This window comes from Solanum tuberosum, unplaced genomic scaffold (assembly GCF_000226075.1).
Source record: "Solanum tuberosum cultivar DM 1-3 516 R44 unplaced genomic scaffold, SolTub_3.0 scf00077, whole genome shotgun sequence".
Taxonomy (NCBI): Eukaryota; Viridiplantae; Streptophyta; class Magnoliopsida; order Solanales; family Solanaceae; genus Solanum; species Solanum tuberosum.
Genome location: NW_006239003.1, coordinates 351,709 through 373,636, shown reverse-complemented (window position 1 = coordinate 373,636; position 21,928 = coordinate 351,709).

Below are 21,928 nucleotides of genomic sequence, written 5' to 3'. Positions count from 1 at the left end.
TTTTTAAGATAAAAAGGTTGAAGAAGGAATTCAGGCAAACAACTTAATAGATTAAATTTAATAATATAACATATTTATACATATGAGCAGTGAATTTGAGATTTCAATTGCAATTGCCTCCTACTGTCATGTGTCAGCAGCCGGAGGGCTCTTATTTTTAAAAGTCGGCGAGCTATAGTAACAATGAAACTTTAGGCGGCTTGAATTATTTTTACGCGTACAACACAAAAAACCCAATTTAATTAGGTTTTGATATCCTAATTTTTCTTGAACTCAATTATTTTATTTAGGGTTTCTACATATATAAATAGGGCATGAAAAAATATTCTTTGGGAGAGATCATTCATAAGAGATACTTTTTAGGGTACTTTTTTCTTCTTATTACGTTAGATATTATTGTAAACTCTTAGTTTTTGTGTTTTTGGGAATTAACTTGCAAAGTTTAGCAATTTGATTTCCGGATTTTGTTTTATAAGATTCACTTTGAAATTCAATTGAAGATTTCGGGTTTCATCTATTCTAATTGTAAGTTCATGAATTCTTTCTTCTTAATTATGACTTGTAAACCCTCAAGCATGAGTAGCTAAATCCACAACTAGGGTTATGGGAACCATGAGCAATTAACAAAGTATCAATAATAATGAAGTAATTTTTGAATAATATTTATGCATTTATTGTTAATTCTTTCAGTTAGAAGTCTTTTTAACGAGTGCACGTGTTAGAACTCACCTTGTTGCTACTTGCCGGACCAAGGAGATAGTTAATGAGAAAAGAATTAACAAAAAAGATTTAGTGGATGCTATCTAATAGTCTAATGTCAATTTGAGCGAGGGTAAAAACTAAGTCATACATTGATGTGATGTCTAATCTAGGGTAAAGGTAAGGGTTAGTAAATCATACAAATGTAGTCGGACCTAGGTGTGAGGTGAAATTCCCTACTTGGAGGACCAATTACTTAGGGATACCTAACTTACAAACTTTGCATGTAAAATACTAGGAAAGGATTACTACGTTAAAAGATTGTGGGGAACACATATACCCTAGTTTGTTTCTCATATTGATAAGTCAAAGGTGAATCTTGCTTACTTGTTACTTAATCAACAATTTGTTATTTACTTACAAACTCCCCCCCCCCCTTTTGGTTTCTTGTCTAGGAAATAGTTGGACTAAATGGATATAATAGTCAGTTAAGTTTAAGTATGAACCATATTCCTCGTGGGATCGACCCCAACCTACAAGTTGGGTTCTTTATTTGACAACGATCACTTATACTTCTTGAGGGAGGTGTAATTTGAGTGCATCAGATACTCAACTCAAGATAAAGCAATAATAAAATATGAAATATATGGAAAACTTTTAAAACAATAGATAGAAACTGAATGTATTGAAGGATACAATAACAACTCAATTTGTATATAATAAAATATAATACAACTCTGTTGGAGTTTCTCTGACCGACAATCATCACAACATCTCGCCCACGCTGCCAGAACTTTTCTATAACTTATCGGGATATTGAACGCCTCAACTAAGTGGATCCACTAGTCTATGTTAAAGGAATTACGGAATCATTTAAAAAGTCTGAGCCTTTCTACCCACGTTGGCTACATGTTTAATGAAGACTTGAGTTATCTGAACTCGTCCCCATATCAGTACTCAATACTACTCCTAAAAATATACTCAGCTCATATGTTCAAAAACATAACTCTTTTTATGGTTTGAGAATATTACTCAAAAACTAGCTTAAAAGCTCTCTTGGAAATCGCTGTTTCCGCTCATTTTTAAACGTTAAAACATTTTACTCTTGGAAATACTTAGTTTCGATATAATCTTTTTAAGAAATGAACTTCACTCTTACTCTTACTCAAATCAATGCTCAAGTTTTAAAATAATTTTTAAAATATTGTATAAGTCTACTCAAAATAAAGTTTATGACGAATTATGAACGTGAACGACTCAATTCGAGGTTTTCAATAACCGTAAATAGAACACAATACTCAAGACTCAACAACTAAGAACTGAAGAACTTCAATAATAATACTCGTTTCAAGAATGCTTGATTCAGATGGTTCATGCGGAATTATGGGCATGGACTACTCAACACAAAGACTCAAAGATACTTCTCAGCTCAAGAGTACTCGACTTATACGGTTCATGCGGAATGATGGGCCTGAACTACTTAACTCAAATGACTTCATGGGGAACATGTAATAGTCTCATGATTAGGAATATAATCTCGAAAAGGTTAGGAACTCGATACTCAAGACATTGAACATGAAGATACTACTCCTCTCAATTATAATGAATTTATGGAGTCCATGAGGAATTTATGAGCATGAACGACTCGACTCAAGGGTCTACATAACAATATGGAACTCTAGTGTACAACTCTTCTCATTCTCGTACTTACTTCCTAAAAAATTACCTCAAAACGATAGTTGATCTCAAAGGATTCACAATTGAATGCAAATACTTTCTTGGACTCTATTCTTAACTCTCTTTTGAATGTGAATTATGAATTCAAGAGTTATAACTCATGATATGAAGGATCTAGGAGATAGATTAGACTTGTGAATAGATTCTCCTCACTCTCATGCTTACTTACTTGAGTCTTGGAACAAGTTATTAGAATTTGTATAAGACTTCTCAAAAAGACTCAAAGTGACTTTCTCAAAATGTTCGAAAGAACTCTCAAGACTTACCTCTTAATTATACAATGAATTTGAATTATTGATTCAAGGATTATGATTTATGTTATGAAATATTTCTAGGTGTTTAGAAGTTGTTTACAGTGTTTAGAATGAAAAGAGAGTGAAGGTACACTTTAAAAGAACTCAAACGATGCACCCGACTACAAATTGGACGGGGCAGGAGACCCTGGCACACTGAGTGGCGCGGGGCACCATACCCTAAACTATAGAATATAATTTGAAGGGAACTGGCTGGCACGGCGCGCCAGGCCCCAACCCAGAAAATCTGATGAATATCTTTTCTTGTTTCTCATCCTAACTTGCCTATAATCGATCAGTATCTTAACCAAACTCTTGGATTCGATTACTCAACATAAGTACACTCTAATATACTCAATACATCCCTCAAAACACTCACTTTTATCTCAAGAAATAATCAAAACCCCAAAAAACAAGATTTAGAATGTACTTGAAGAACACTTATCAAGAAATCATCAAGAACTGTAATCTTCCAACTTCAAGAATGAAATTTGTGCTGAAATTAACATGATTGGAATGTGGGTGAACAGACCCAACACTATGGAAGCTTACATAACTTTTAGGGATTAAACTCATGGCAAAAATCCGCAACAAAACTCAAGAATCTCGACGAACGCTTTGATCCACCCCTCTTTTCTACTTTTTTCTCTTCTTTTGTCTTCTTGAACTCTCAACTAAAACCCTAGGCGTATATTAGGATTATTAAAGTGATCCTAGTCATATTAGATCCCTAAAACCTTACTAAAAATGCATTAAATATGATTGGGTAAGGAATGGACCAAAATACCCCTCACTATTTTCGAGAATTTTCCTTAATTGGACAACCTGACTTCAAAAGGGGATATCTAACTCGTCCGAAGACGAAACTCAGCAAACTCAGTAGAGTTGGAAAGACAATTCAAAGACATTTCATGTAATACCTTGTATCCCACCTAACTCATCATGTACTTAGATTTATGATCGTTTGAAGTTGACCCAAAACAGGAATAACTTCAATGATTTTCTCTTTAGTTCTTCTTGGATCTCAAGGTGCTACATCTAGTGACCTTAACACTCAAGAAATTTTAAATTCCTTGGTACAATTATACTCACAATGATGGATGGTTCGAGTCTTAGTTCAAAAATGTTCTAGGGTGTTACAATATGTCACGACCCGAGCCTACACCATGGACATGGCCGGCACTCGAGAACCATTGTTGGTCCCCAAGCGAACCCTCATCCTAGCTGACTACAAGAGAAAGAATAACTCAAGCATACAAAAGGTTAAAAATTGAACAAAATTCGTGAAACTTAAACACAAGCTTTAACTTAAAAGAAAATTGAATAACAATAAATTATTCAACTCGCCATAAAATAGGCAACTTAAGTCTTTAAAACATTTAATAAAATAAATGAATAAAAAAAAATTCTCAACTATATTGACTATCTATGAAGCCCCTAACTGATAAAGATGAAAGTCGGGACAAGACCCACGACATCCTGACTAAACTGAAAAGTAAATGAAATCCTCCGGAAACAAGGAAGCTCACCATAGCTAAATCGAACTCCCTAATATGTCAACGAATCTCCTGTTGATGATCCTTAATACTTGTGTCTGCATCATGAAAAGATGCAGGCCAAATGCCTCAGTACGTGGAATGCACAAGTATGTATGGGGAATTCTAAAACATAAACATAAGCTTGAACTTGATAAAAAGGAAACATACTTACCTCCTTTCAAACTTAATCAACTCAAGGAATAAAATACTCAACTCAAAGAATAGATACTAGACTTCAAAGATATGATACTCGACTCAAAGATTAGATACTCAACTTCAAAGATATGATACTCGACTTGAAATACACAACTCTGGATACTCAACTCATCAATACTTAAATGAACTCATTTCATTATAAAGCAGTTTAAAATAAGTGTAGAATAAAAAAAAAAGGAAAAATGTTTAAAACATGATGTCAACTCATAATCATAAATTCATAAAAGACATACCATGCTCCCTCTCAAAGTCTACTTGTGCAATGCATGAATGAAGTCTCATACCCCCATTCATACTAAGAAGAACCCCTTGTGTAACCATGCAATTACTACTGTGGGAGTTTCTCTAACCGACAACCATCACTTAAGAGCTATAGCGATGATACAACGATCTACCTCATGCTGCCAGCGCATCCTATATCCGGCCAAAGGTATAGGACCTGAACTATTAAGTGGATCCACTAGTATATGCGAAAAGGATTCATCTAAATAGTATGACCCTTTTCTACCCATGATGGCTACATGGTTTATGGGGGCTGATAGTTGTATGAACTTTTCCCCATATCGGTGCTCAATACTACTCCTAAAATATACTAGCTCGTTATGTTTTGAAAACATACTCTTTCTGTGATTTGAGATTAGTGTTCAAAAACTTAGCTGAAAGGCTATCTTGGAAATCAAGGTTTTCCTTTCTTGTTTAAATGTGAAAACATTTTAAATCTCTTTGGAAATACTTAGTTCCTATATACTTTTGAAGAAATGAATTCAAGCTTTACTCTTTACTCAACTTCAAATCTTAAGTCTTAAAACAAAGTTTAAACTTTAAACATTTGTAAAAACTTCTTAAAATATAGTTCACGCCGAATTATGGACTTGAACGACTCAATGCAAGGTTTTCAATAACTATAGATAGAACTCAAATACTTGGAACTCAAGAAATTCAATGGTACTACTAATTTCAAGAATGCTCAACTCAGAGGGTTCATGCGGAATTATGGACATGAATAACCCAACTCAAGGACTTCATGGGTAACATGCAATAGTCCCATTATTATGAATGTAATCTCAAATGATTTAGAAACTCAATACTTAAGACTTAGGACATGAAGATATTACTCCTCTCATAGATACTCAACTTCTGGAGTTCATGCGGAATTTATGGTCATGAAGGACTCGACTCGTAGGTCTACATAACATTACGAAAATCATATATACAAATCTTCTCTTTCTGTTACTTACTTCCTCAAAACTTAACTCAAATCTATGATTGATCTCAAAGGATTCACAATTAAACTCAAAGGCTTTCTTGAACTCAACTGCTAACTCTCTCTTGAATGTGAATTATCAATTCAAGAGCTATGGTTCATGATATGAAGTATCTCATGATGAAAAAGTATACTCGTGAATACATTCTGCTTAATCTCATACTCACTTGCTCGAGTCTTGAAACAAGTTACTAGAAGTTGTAGAAGACTCCTCAAAAGAACTCAAAGGGACTTTCTTCGAATGTTCGAAAGAATTCTCAAAACTTAACTTTTAACTCTTCCTTGAATTTGAATTATGAATTTAAGGTTATGATAATGTTTAGGAATGATTTTAGGTGTTTAGAAGTATCTTAGAGTAGTTAGAATCACAAAAGAGTGAAGGTACCTTTCGAAAGAACTCAAACGGAGCAACTGATTGCAAACTGGATAGGGCAGGCGACCCTGGGGCTATGGGTGGTGTGGAGCGCCAGCACCTAAGATTCATAGCCTACTTTGGGGCGCTTTGGCTGGCGCGACACGCCAGGCCCCAACCCAGAAAATGTGATGACTTTCTTTGCTCGTTTTCACACCCTAACTCGCCTAGAATCGAACGGTTTCCTCCCCAATCACTTAGAATCAATTACTTAACATAAGTACACTCTAATATACTCAATACAGCCCTTAAAACACTCACTTTGATCTCAAGAAATCATCAAAACCCAACACAACAAGATTTAGAAAGAACTTCAAGAACACATATCAAGAACTTAAATCCTTCAACTTTTTGAGAATGAAACTTCGCCGAAAATAATATGTTTGGCGTGTGGGTGAACAAACCCAGCACTATGGAAGCTTAGATACCTCTTAGGGATCAAACCCATGGCGGCAATCCGCAACAACTCTCAAGAATTTCTACGAACTCTTCGATCCTTTCTCTTTTCTCCTGTTTTCTCTTCTTCTTTTCTCTTCTTGAACTCTCAACTAAAACCCTAGGCGTATTTTAGGATTATAAAACTGAAACTAATCAGATTATACCCCTAAAATATTACCAAAAATGAATTAAAAATGATTGGTATGGAAAAGACCAAAATACCCCCTTACTATTTCCGATTTTGACTTTCCTTATCTAGACAACCCAACTTTGAACGGACATATCTCCCTCGTATGAACTCGAAACTGAGCAAAACCGCTGGAGCTAGATAGATAATTCAAAGGTATTTCCTACGGTATCTTCTAGCACATCTAACTCATCCTGTTCTAGGAGTTATGATCATTTCAATTTGACCCAAAACTCAAAGCTTAAGCATTACTTGCAAAATTTCAGATTTTGCTTTTTCCAATTTAGTTCTTTTTGAAACTCAACGTTCTACATCTAGTGAACTTAACACTTAAGAAATTTTTAGATCCTTGGTAAAATCACACTCACTGCGAAGAACGGTTCGAGTCTTAGTTCGAAAAATTTTCTGGAGTGTTAGAATATCTCTCCCTTGGGATCATTCTTCCTCAAATGACAACTGGACTGGGTATGGAACGGAGTAACTCTTACTAAGGTCTGAGTATAATAATATACTGTTACTATATTCAATCTTAACCCAAATCCTTAACTTCGGATTCTATACCTCTCTATAGGAAATCTCATCTCAAACTATTACTCTTTACCACCACATTGGGCTCATATCAAGAACCACCTAATGTTTAACCACACTACACTCAAGCTTAGTACTCTAACAACTCCATGGACTCCTACTAACCATCTCCTTAAGAAATTCTCAATACTTGACTTGATTTCTCATCTTATCATCTCCCCCTTAGGTCTAAAGCTGACACTTGAAAGCTATGGACCTATCCCGTCATCTCTAAACTGGTTTACATCCTCTTTTACTCTAACACCCGGGAGAAGTTTATCTCATGACTACGGAACTCTCCGTAAGCAGGTACCAAGACCTTGATCTACGGTGTTTCTCTTAACCTCTTCTAATTACATACCCTCTCAGTACACCTCTTAATGCTCTAGTTACTCTTGTGACTTAGCCACACTTAACTGCCCTTATCTAAAGGTTTGGGTCTCTCACTTGTACTACTCACATTCATTGCAACAACATTTCAATTCCTTACCTACTCTATGTCAAGTCTACTAGATCAAATCTCAATACTAACATCATCACCCCGATGTTCCCATTCTTTTGATCATGATACTCATCTCAAATTCAAGATTAATGTTTAATACTAAGCCCAAATATAAATATGATTGCTCACCTACTATACTATACTTCATTACTTGATCAGTTTTATAAACTTCTGAACATTATGACCCTATCAAACAAATCATAAGCCTAGCTTAGATCTATCACTTCATAAACACTATTCTCTCTTATTGAACACATGAATTTAGTCTCCTCTAATACGATGGCACATCGACACCAACTCTATTCTGGTTAACAAACATATACTCTATCTCATCTTGACTAGCAACTCTTACTCTACCCATAAGGGAAAACTCCTCATTAATAACTTATTGGGTGCATGACTATAGTAATATAGCTCTTCAAAACATTATCTCCCTTTCTTAAATCGCTAAGCCTCGGCATACTTGCCTCTAACTCTACGCTCTTTCCCTACTACTATTCATGATCTCATCATTCATACCATCTTTTAGGCTGAAAATACTTAACAAGCGCTAAACATACTTTCTCAGGAGGATCTTAGTTGAAACATGACTTAAAAAAGAAAGTACAACTCACTTTAAGCTCAAACACATGATTCATATAATTATGGGTGCATTCCTCTGAAATTGAACACTTAACTTACTCTTTGGGCTACTGTCAAGCCCCTCTAGAGTCTCATGACTTTCTCAACACTCTTGCTAAGAACAACTCATTGATAAAGGACTGACTTTTATTTTCAACTACCTCTAGTATGATGGGTAGTCGAATGAATTTGAAGAAATGCATGAGCATGAATAAATCTCTAGGACTTAGCTCTATTGCATGATTAAGAGTATGAAAGAGGGAAAACTTTCCTTAAATGTATGTAGTCCCTCGTTTATAGAAGTGGAGCCCTCACAAGTAATGAAATTTTTTAAATTCCAAGAAGTTATAAAGAACAACATCATATATTAAAAAAGAGACCAAAAAGCGTCGAACAACAAAACTCCCAAGTAAAGTGGAACATCACGTCCATACAAGATCATAATTAACTAAATTCAAATGGACGACCTTGGACTCCTTTCTTATGAACCTCCATCAAATTTTGTTTTATTATTGTATGTCATATTAAGTATATGCTAAAAATGACCCTAAAATTGTTATTATCATAAATGTTTTTTGTCATTGTCTCAAAATAGTCATTACTATTTTTAAGGTTTCATATCACCAGCCTCAACTTATTTGGATTAAACCATAGTTATTGTTATTGTTATATTATGCAGTTACAAAAAAATAATGCAATTATTAACCAAGTAGTAGGAGGCATATGAATGTTCACAACGGATAGTCTAAACCAAAATTTTGACACATAACATATTAAAATCTCACAGCATAATTTTGTGAGCACCTGAACTTAAAAATATCCAAAAATTGTAATAAAGACGACCTTACTTTCCTAACAATCAAGAAGAAAAAGGCATGTTGCTTAACATATTTTTCAAAAAGATAGTCCTTCGGGTTGTATCCAAGTTTACAGTTCACAAATTTAATTGAAAGAAGCCAAAAGAAAGAGTTATTACTTCTTTATAAAAATAAAAATAAAAACTTTATCAAAATAATGAGTTATCACTACAACGAAAATGATCTTCAACGGAAATTAATAGCTTAATTGTGGCTAAATATGTATTTTCAGAGGCAATTGGTACTCTGTATAAATGTTCCTAAAGTCTATAGCAACATTGAATCTGATGACAATTAATTAATATTGGTAAAGGCTGCAGCTCTCTTCGTGAAAGTGCATATTTATTGCCGATAAAAATTATTTTGTTATAGTATATTTTGGACATTTGTTAATTTCACGAAAACTTGATCTCTTATTATGCCCAAAAAGAAGAGAAGAAGAAATATGACAAATTAGTTAACTTGCGATAAAAGATGTGGACTAATTGTCTCTATACAAATATTCTAGGAATAGTGCAATGGCATACAAAATGCTTGTACCTAATAAAAACCAATCAAAATAATACACTAACTGTGCCAAGCAAGAGAGCAATCATTTTAGTTCTTTTAACAAACTACATCATTGGTTCCGTATTAGTTATCAAATATTTGTTGGGTGCTATCAAATATAGCACAACCCACAAGCAATTTTCCCAAAAAGTATATGAAGAAAACTAGTAGAAAGGGACAAAAGAGAAGATAAATTTTTCAATAATCCTCACTGGAATTTTGAACATAATTCAAACAAAGTCACCAAAATAGCAAAAACAAATTGCAATAGATACATAAATCACTATGACTTATAGTAAAAAATTAAGCTTAATGAAATAGGAGGAAGAAAACTTTGAGGAATGAAACATACTTAATAAGAAGCTTAATTAATGTATTTGAATTCGGAAAAAAAACATACAAATAATAATGGCAGAAATAAAAGATTTGTTTACTAAAGAACCAAATGGAATGAATTCAACCATCAACCATTTCAGTAGCATTATGAGTTGTGCACTGAGAGGTCCAAGAGTAGTAATGTTGCATTGCAATTGGAATCAATTTTCTTTGTTTCTATGAAGAAACCTATAGAAAGGGACAAAAGAGAAGACCAGTTTTCAATCATCCTTGGTAAAACTTTAACAAAGTTAAAAATAAGGTCACCAAAATAGGAAAAAGAAATAACAATAGTTACATGAATCATTTGACTTATTGTAAAGATTAAGCTCAACGAAATAGGAAGAAGAAAACTTTCAGCAATGAAACAACTTCATAAATACTTAATTAATGTATTTGAATTTGACTACCCTATAGCGGGAAAAAAATCCTACAAATTATAGTGGTAGGAAATTCCTCTATTTATAGACAACATAGGGTAGTGGAACAAATGTTTATTGGGCCTTATCGGAAAGGTCACAACTCTTTGAAAAAGTTACAACCCTTCGTAAAGGTCACAACCTTTCATATAAGTCACAATTTTTCATAAAAGTCACAACTTTTCATAAAAGTCACAACTTTTCATGAAACGGGAAGGCTAGTTTGGGAAATAAATAAATTTAAAATGGAATCCTAGTTTATGGTGGCTCCATGTAGGCGGGCCTAGGGTTCTCTTTTATATAAATATATGTTATGATATGATGATTTCAAGGTTTTTAGAAGTAGTTTAGAGTGTTTAGAACCAAAATGGAGTAAATGTAGACTTTAAAAGAACTCAAACGGAGCAACTGACTGCAAACTGGATGGGGCAGACGACCCGGGCGCACAGAGTGGGATGGGGCACCAGCCCCTAAACTACAGAACATAATTTGGGGTGCACTGGATGGAGCGGCACGCCAAGCCCCAACCCAGAAAACCCGACGAATTTCTTTGCTCGTTTTCTCATCCTAACTCCCCTAGAATCGAACGGTTAGTTCCCCAATCACTTGGATTCGATTACCCAACATATGCAAACACTAATATACTCAGTACATCCCTCAAAACACTCACTTTCATCTCAAGAAATTATCAAAACCGAACAAAACAAGATTTAGAATGAACTTCAAGAACACTTGTCAAGAACTCATCAAGAACTCTAATATTTCAACTTCAAGAATGAAATTTGCATTGAAAGTAACATGATTGGCAAGTGGGTGAACGAACACAACACTATGGAACCTTACATACCTCTTACGGATTAATCCCATGATGAAAATCCGTAACAAAACTCAAGAATCTCGACGAACGCTTTGATCCTCCCTTCTTTTCTCCTCTTTTCTCTTCTTGAACTCTCAACTAAAACCCTAGGCATATATTAGGATTATAAAACTGAACCTAATCAGATTAGACCCCTAAAACCTTACTAAAAATGAATTAAATCTGGTTGGTTAAGGAAAAGACCAAAATACCTCTCACTATTTTCGGGTAACTTTCCTTAATTGGATAGCCTGACTTCAAAAGGGCATATCTAAATCATCCGAAGTTGAAACTTAGCAAACACGGTGGCGTTGGAAAGATAATTCAAAGAAATTTCATTTAATACCTTTTATCCTACCTAAATCATCCAGTACTGAGAGTTAAGGTCATTTGAAGTTGACCCAAAACTTAAAAGAACATTGGAATGACCTGAATGATTTTCCTTTTAGTTCTTCTTGGATGTCAAGGTGCTACATCTAGTGACCTTAAAACTCAAGAAATTTTAAATACCTTCGTAAAATCCTACTCACAACGAAGGATGGTTCGAGTCTTAGTTCAAAAAAATTCTGGGGTGCTACACCATCCTATGGACATAATATTCATCCAAGGATCCAAGTCTAAACAAAGGATAGAGACTTTGTTAAAATTACCAGTATAAGAAGAGAAAACCTCACAAAGCCAGAAAAGCCACACGGTTCCCCCACCAACAAAGGGAACCTAACTAAAGAAATACTCTTAAGAAGAAGTTATATGGGGTCGTTTGGTTTGAAAACAAGTTATGATAAGATAAGTTATATTGAGACTGTTTATCATGGGATTAGTTATCCTGAAATTATTTCTTACTGATTGTTTGGTTTGTTGTATTAAATATAATAGGCATTGCATACTTTCTAAAAAAAAGTTGTTTGTTTACGAAAACACCGTCCACTTTATTTAAGTTCTATAGATTTTTTTTATACAGGTATTATTATATGCTATAGGCAATGCAATATTTTACTCAAAAAATATTGGTGATAATATTTTATTGTCCACAAAAATTAATTATTTTCTATAATTTATTTTTAGCCTTAGACAAAATGTGCAAAAACATTATATGTACATGCTGCATGCATATATAATATGATAGAATCTTAATGTTTTCCTCTTGATGGAAGATGTATTATTTTTGAAATATTTTAATCTTAGTATATTTATTTTAATATATTGGATTTGATTGCAAAACAATCATAAACTGCATTTAGACATGTATAGAAGGATAAAACCTGCATCAAAATGACCAAAACTAGACAAAAACTCATCAAAAATTGCAGCGAAACAACAGTAAAAGAACTAACAAAAATGTACCAAAACCGCCTACGCGTAACATAACAATAAAAACTACATTAAAATAGAAAAATCTGGAATAAAACTTCACGAAAATAACAAAAACTGAGAAAGAATTGCACTAATTAAAAGGATATGATGGGTATTTTGTCATTAGAATTATATTATCGCATGATAAGTAATCCTGAGATTGTTATTCCACCAAGAGGAAGGGATAACTTATTCCAGTACTATTTGTTAATCGTGCGATAAGTCATCCCATCTTGTGTAACCAAATAAGCGATTAAGAGACACTAAAAAATTAATCCCATGACTATTTTATCTTATCCACAACACCAAACGACCCCTAAAAGCTAAGCGTCAACCTAGACTCATTCCAAGGCTTTAATTGCACCGACTACCCAACAAGCAAGGGGAAACAACTCCTAAGAGACAAATAACAAATGCCTCAAAAAGGTAAGTCCAACCTAAACTAAGGATTACACAAATCTAAACTAGAGTATGGTGCAAACGGGAATCAAAAAATAAGAATGTTGACACCCAATTTTGGCCTAACATTTTCAAAATTTCGCAAATTTTAAGTTTTACTTATTTAATAGTTCAAATTAAATTTTTTATAATTTTAAATAAGTTTATCGATAACTATCTTTATTTATCAAAAATTAAGATTTTTCTTTTATCAGTTAATCTTAAAATTGCATTTTTACATGTTATTAGTTACGTTCATTATATCGTTTTAATATTCATTTTATTTGTTACATTCGTTAATATTCATTTTGATATTTTGCACAACCTAGAAATTCATTCAAATACAGATAATATTTTATACAAAGATATTTTATTGATAGATGATTTTAATTCACGATTTTAAAATAATGATATTATAATTTTCAACTCTCTATATAAAGAATAGTTTGTCTATTAGGTCAAGGGGGGTAAATTATTTTTTTAGAAGGAGGTACGAATTTTCAAAAGGGAAACCCTAAATTTTGTTCATTTCCTCCTCTAAAAGAAAAGCAGCCGCACCCTCTTTTCTCATACAACAGCTCTCTAACCACCACAAGAACAACGCCATTTCTGGCAAAACCAAACCTGGACCACCGCTTGTTTCCCTATCACCTTCGCCATTTCCGGTGAAATCAAAACCCCCTAAACCCAGCAAACAACAACGGCTAAACCTCTCCGGCGAAATCGCAACACCCACACGTGCTCCTAACTCGCACGACCAAACGAGCTCCACCAGCTCACTGCTGGAGATCGAACCAGACCCTTTCCTCTTCCCCTTTCACGGTTTCTTTTCTACTTTTGCAGGTTATCAGCGAGTTTCACTCCGACGAACCAAACCCCATCTCCATTCCCCATTTTTTCCGGCAACCAGACCCCCTAAACAAGTAGTCAGTGAGCTCAACGCTCAGTTAAACGACGAGCTCGAAAGCTCACGAGATCCGGCGAGCATAATCACACGCAAAGGAGCGACCGGAACACTACAACTCCAGCGAAACCCGTGAAACCTTAGGCCTGCAATGAGCTTCAAGCTTCGACTCTCCCTCAAAATCGGTAACTCCGACCATCCGTGTTTAGTCACTGTTTTGTCTTCATGTTCATACTAGATTGTTACATTATTTCATATTGTTGGGGTTGTGTTAAGTTTTTATAATATTATTATTATTTGTTGTTGTTTATTGTGACTTTGCCTCTGTTTTATATTATTATATTACTTTATACATTTTCTCTGCCGACTTTCTTTTGTTAGGTGAAATTCATTTTGCCATGGTTAATTATTGTAGTTTATTTTAATTTACTTATATTTTGTGCTACTATTTTTACCTTCTTGGTTTATTTTTATTTTTGTTTATTTGGGTGACAGATATTATTTTATTAGTTTGATTTATTTTATTTGTTGAATGTTTGTTATTTGACTACTATTTTATATTATTTATTGTGCATTATTTTGGATAATTTAGCATTATTTGTTTTTTTTTTATTCGAAGCATCATTATATTGATATTCATTTTTTTTTTAGTTATAATTTATTGTGTGTTTGCTTAAGTTATCTAGTATTATATCATTTTATGTGTTTGCTTCGGTTATCTAGTATTATTCTATTGTCATTTATGATTGGCTATTTGTGATTTTTTGTTTGGAGTTAATATATATTTAGTTTTTATTCCTAATTTTCAATAGCTAAGTTATTTGCCTTGACATTTAGTTATTATTACTATTATTTGGTTATGTTCTTTATCATTTGGTTGTTGCATTTTACTTTAAAGTATTTCATGGTAGTTTCACACGATTTTATGTTTTCTATGTTAAATATTGGCCAATGAAAAAATCTCTCCGTCGGTTTTGGAGGCCTCCCCATTTTAAAAGACGGAAATTTAGTTTAAGTTTATATAAGTTTTATGTTAAAATTAGCCAAATGAGAAAATCTCTCCGTCGATTTTGGAGGCCTTTACATTGTAAAAGACGAAAATTTAATTTAATTTCATATATTTTGTTTGTTCGAAGTGGCCGATGAAGAAAATTACCGTTGATTTTCAAGGCCTCCCATGTTAATTAGACGGATTTTTATCTTTTAAATTAATTTTGATTCATTTATTTTTATTCATATTTATTTATAACTAACATTTTTACTAAGTGTTTTTACAGGTACCCCGGAGATGCTTCCCATTGAAGCTATTCGAATTATACTTTTATTTATTATTGTATATTATCGACGATAGGCAAATTTAGGTCGATTCTTATATTATTGTTTTATCATATTACGTGTGTATATTGCATGTTTATTATACTTGTACAATATTTTATCCTACTCCTCAATTTGAAAAAATGAACTCAGTCGGGACCCATAATTTTGGATTTCGAAGGATGCCTAACACCTTCCCTTCGGAATAACTTGAACCTCTTACTTAGAATCTAATGGTTTCGTAGATCATTTAATGGTTTTCTAGTTTTTCCTAAAATTAGGTGGCGACTCTTAAAATTCTTTTAAAATTGAAATAATTGATTATTTTTGAGTCATCACGACGTTTCGCCCTATTTGAATAACGTAGGGATGTAAACAAAGAATATGGAAGATAATCGTAACTCTTAACAAAAAATCCCAAATCACATTCAATAAATGGGAAACATTATCTAAGAAATCTCAATGTAAGAACAAGTTCATTGTAACCTACCCCAAAGTAAAATATGCACACTTCAAAAGTACTAATCTTGAGCTCTCCTATTCAAATCACCTCTGAGCACCTCCATGCTAGAATTTTTTTTATTACTACGTCAATATGGACATTTAGACATAAAAGTTGAAAAAGTTAGAGAAAGACCCAAAAGTCGAGTGAAAATGAGAAAGTGGGACCCACACTAGGAATCCATTAAATGTGTCACTCCCCGAGGCTAGCTCCTTGACGTAACATGGGACGTAGGATCACGAGTGACCCCAAGCTAACCCTGCTGGCATATCATAAGCATACTTAAAGATTTTCTGGAAAAAAAATCATACTGTGCGGAAGCTTAAACATGACATAAAGAAAATGATGGGGAATACCCACTCTAAGTCTGGATATATAAAAATTGAGAGTTTAATAACAATTGATTAATCAAACTCAACCAAAAACAGAATCTAAACTATATCTGAATATAAGCCTATAACTGACTAGAGATGCTGGGACATGCCCCAACTAACCCTAGCAAAACTGAAACTGAAAGATTGAAAATAGCAAGATAACATGTCAATCATCCTCGAGGAATGAGGACGCACCGCTAATACTGTTGAACTGGAGATTAGGAACTGATCTACACGTTATATGAATGCTAAGGACCTAAACCTACATCACGAGAAGATGTAGCATAGAGTATGCGTCAGTACATGAGTACTGAGCATGTAGGATGGGATAAAACTAAACAATAATATACATAAATGAACAAAGCAATGGATGAAATATACTGAATACTGAGCTAACTGAATGCACCGACCAAGTATAAACATGTTGAAACTAAATACTGAACTATAACTGATAACCTGGTCAATGCATTAGAATCTGACTGTGGGAGCTACTATTAAACAACATAAAATCATGAGAGCTATCCGTGGAGTCCGATGTATCACCCCATCGAAAGGACCCAATATACCTTTCCAAGGGTATAAAGGCATGACTGGTGAGATCACTAATTATGTTGCCTACAGAGGGGACTTATCCTACGGGGGCATGTAGTTCTGGGACTATAAGGGTGACTAACCCTTAGTCCACTCGGTGTTAAGCCTACTCTCAACTGATTATGTAAGTAATACATTACAACTGAATATTTGTAATACTGAATAGCTTAAAATACTGACATGCTAACTGAAAATGCAACATTATTGTACTGATAATGAAACTTTTTTAGTTGAGGCATGTATATCTGAATAAACAGATCTAGCAAGTGTAATTCATGAACTAAAAAAATCTACACAACTAGGGTTGTGAGTTTCATGCAAAGCACTAAGCAACCATTGCTTAAAAACATGATAATCTAATTTGGATTAGTCCGACAGCTAAATCACAACATAAATCTGAAATTTTAGAAACACAAGGTCTAAAATGATATAGAGAATCAAGAATCTGACTTAATTCTAGGGACCTAATGGATAAAAGGAATCCAACAGTTAAATCCCACATACCGGGTGATGAAATTCACGGAGAAATCATTCGATTTCGGGGTTGGAAATTAAGAAAACTTTCTACATTCATGGAGAGGGCTTGGTTGACTCTTTCTCCTTCTTTTCGTTCAAATTGATGAATTTTTGGAGAATGAGTTGACTAGGGTAAGTTCTAATTAAGTTACTAGGTTAAACCATACTAAAATGACGTAGATTAGGGGTTAAACGATGTAGTTTAGGGGTCGAACACATAGGGAAAGTATTAAACGACCCTAACTTAAAAGTTGTCGGGGAAAACAAGCGGACTGACCGATGGTCCGTCGACTGGCCTATGGTCCGTCCTGTCAACCGTCGTTTGACTTTCAGAGAGATGGAATCTGGGGTCTGAACCAAGGCCTGGACTACGGACCGTGGTCCCACCTACAATCTGTAGGTCCTGGCATCCGTCGACCCTTAGATGAATTTTGTCTGAGTTTCTAGGAAGGGCTACAGGTGGCCAACCACGGATCCCACCTACGATCTGTGGGTCACCCTATGGTCCGTGGGTGGCATTTTCCACTTATGATTTTTGCAAATCTTGTATTTCTTGCATACGGGATGTTACATTATCTCCCCTTTGGGAACATTCATCCTCGAATGCAGACTAATTAGCTTAATATTGAGGGAAAAAGCAGCAAGCCCTACCACTAAGTTTTGAAAACTAAAATATGATTGAACTAATTTCCAAGGACATTCAAATATTCTGAAAATTCAAGTATAACTGAAGGAACATGATACTAAGACGGAATCTACACATGAATGACCGAAAAAACTGGAGAGGAAATATTACCTCAAGCTGGAATGGAATCGGAAGGAAAGAGATGAGGATACTTGGCCTTCATGGCTACTTTTGCTTCCCAAGTAGCTCCCTTTATGGACCAACTCCTCCATTGAAGTGACTTCCTTGTTTCTCAACTTTCGGACCTGCCGATCAAGAATCTCAACGGGCACATCCTCATAAGTGAGACTATCCTTCACAACCACACTTTCCAATGGTACGATGGATGGTGGATCACCCATACACTTCTTCAACAATGAAATGTGAATGACCGGATGCACTGCTACTAGTTTTGCTAGCAACTCTAACTCATAAGCCACTTTACCAATTCTTTTCAAAATCCTATAAGGGCCTACAGATCTAGGACTGAGCTTATATTTGTTTCCAAATCTCATAACCCCCTTCATAGGTGACACTTTCAGGAAAATACACAATCATCAATTTGGAACTCCAAGTCCCTTCTCCTTACATCTGTATAGGACTTCTGGCGACTCTGGGTTGTCTTAAGTCTATCCATGATGAGCTCAACTTTCTCCATAGCATCATGAACTGAATCTGGCCCTATCAGGGCTACTTCACCTACTTCAAACCAACCAACTGGAGATCTACATCTACTACCATACAATGCCTCATATGGGGCCATCTGAATGCTTGAATGGTAGCTATTATTGTAGTCAAACTCTATAAGAGGAAGGTAATCATCCCAACTACCCTTGAAGTCTATCACGCAAGATCTCAACATTACCTCTAAGGTCTATATGGTACGCTCTGCCTGACCATCTGTCTGTGGATGAAATGTTGTGCTGAAATTAACCTGAGTACCAAGACCCTTCTAAAATGACTTCCAGATGTGAGAGGTAAACTGAGGACCTCTATCTGAGATGATAGACAAAGGAACCCCATGCAACTTGACTATCTCATTAAGGTAAAGCTTGGCGTAGTCCTCCACTGAATCTGTGGTCTTGATAGCCAAAAATTGAGCGGACTTAGTAACTCTGTCTACTATCACCCGAATGGAGTCATGTTGTTTGCGAGTACGAGGTGAACCTGTAAAGAAGTCCATGTTGATCACTTCCCATTTCAATGTAGGAATGTTGATCTCTTGAGTCATACCTCCTAGTTTTCTAATGTTCTACCTTCACCTACTAAAAATTAGGACACTTAGCCACAAAATCTACTATATCCCTTTACATGCCATTCCACGAAAAGACTTCCTGCAGATCACGATACATCTTATTGGGGCCTGGATGAATAAAATACATGGAGTTATAGGCTTCTGCAAGGATATGATGTCCCTACTCACCCACCTTAGGAGCACATAAATGACCTTAGTAGTGAAGCACACCATCTTCCACTTAGGAGAAAACCTCAGCTCTCCGCTGATGAACTGCACCCTACAGTTGAAGCAATATAGGGTTAATGTCTTGTTTCTCCTTAACCTACGCTACCAATTAAGATTCTGACCCATTTTGGTCTGTCACACCACTATCTGATATGCTCATAAGGCAAACTCTCAAGCGAGCAAGCCGATGAACATTTTTTGCTAGTTTTTTCCCTGCTTCCTCAACATATGCTACACTACCAATAGATAGTCTTCTAAGAAAGTCTCCTACTACATTGGCCTTACGAGGATGGCAAAACACATTCATATCATAGTCTTTGAGGAACTCAAGCCATCTCCTCTGTCGAAGATTCAACTCTTTCTGGGTGAACACATATTGAAGGCTCTTATGGTCTGTGAACACATATATGTGAAAACCATACAAGTAATGTCTCAAAATCTTTAATGTAAATACTAATGTTGCAATCTCGAGTTCATGAGTCAGATAGTTCTTTTCATTCACCTTAAGCTATCTAGAAACATATGCTATACCTTACCTTGCTGCATCAACACACAACCTAGGTCGACTCTAGATGCATCACAATAGATCATATAACCATCTGAACCGTCTGGTATAATCAAAATAAGAGCTGTAGTCAACCTAGTTTTCAGTTCTGAGATGCTCTTCTCACAATCATCTGACCACTACAACTTAACCTTTTTCTGACTCAACTTAGTCAATGGAGAAGCTATTGATGAAAATCCTTCCACGAACCTTCTGTAATAACAAGACAAACCTAATAAACTTTGGATATCTGTAGGAGAGGTAGGTCTTGGCCATTGTTTCACTGCCTCTATTTTCTTAGAACCTACTTGAATCCCTTCGCTAGATACTAAATGCCCAAGGAAAGCAACAAATCGCAACAAAAACTCATATATGCCAAACTTAGCAAATAACTGGCGATCTTTGAGAGTTTGCAGGACAACCGTCAAATGAGTCGCATGTTGTTCCTCATTCCTAGAGTAAATGAGGATATCATCAATAAAGACGATAACGAACAAGTCCAAATACTTCTTGAATACCCTGTTAATCAAATATATGAAAGTTGTAGGAGCATTGGTTACTCCAAATGATATAACTACAAATTCAAAATCTGAAGGTTGTTTTCAGAATGTCACTATCTCTGACACTGAGCTGATGATAACTAGATCTGAGGTCTATCTTTGAGAATTAACTAGCACTCTGAAGTTGGTCAAACAAATCATCAATCCTGGTGATAGGGTACTTTTTCTTGATTGTGACTTTGTTCATCTATCGATAGTCAATGAACATCCTGAGAGAACCATCTTTCTTTTTCATGAACAACACTGGTGCACCCCATGGGGAAATACTAGGTCTAATGAATCCCTTATATAGAAGGTATTTCAAGTGCTCTTTCAATTTCTTAAGCTAAGATGGAGCCATTCTTTAAGGAGGAATATAAAAAGGTTGCGTATCTGGAAGGAGATCAATTCTGAAGTTGATTTCCCTTTTGGGATGAACTCCGAGAATATCTTCTGGAAACACTTTGGGGAACTCATTTGCTAGTGGAACTGACTCAAGAGTTGAAGTTTCGGAGCATGAATCCTTAACCCGAATTAGATGATAGAGATACCCCTTATCTTTCTGGCCTTGTGGTAAAAAATGAATCGACCCATAGGCACTAAGCTACTACCCTTCTATTCTAGGATTGGCTCGTTTGGAAACTGAAAATGAACGATCCTAGTCATACAATCGACTGAGGAATAACATGAATGTATCCAATCCATGCGTAGAATGATATTGAAGTCTACCATTTCTTACTCTGCAAGATTTGCTGAGGTGACTTTCTGGGAGACTGTGACTAGGCAATTTATGTAGACCTGTCTAGCTATAACTGGGTCACCGACTGGAGTAGAGACTGAGAAGGGTTCAGAGAGAGTTTCTAGACTGGCACCGAAGTTTACTTCTATATATGGAGTTTCAGCAGAAAGAGTAGCCCCTAGTTCAAACAAAGCATAAACATCTAAATGAAAAACTCGCAACGTACCAGTAACCACACCAGGAGATTCTTCCTGATCCTAGTGAGCCTGGAGAGCATACAACCTGTTTTGGGGTTTATCGGCACCTGTACCAGATGACATATGGGTGACGTGCTAGTGCTGCTAAAGCTATATACTGAGCCCTAATATTATTACCTCCCTGCCCCTATTTAGAAGAAGGGCAATCCCTCAATATGTATCCAGTCTGACCACACCCAAAACATCCATCTTTTCCTGGCA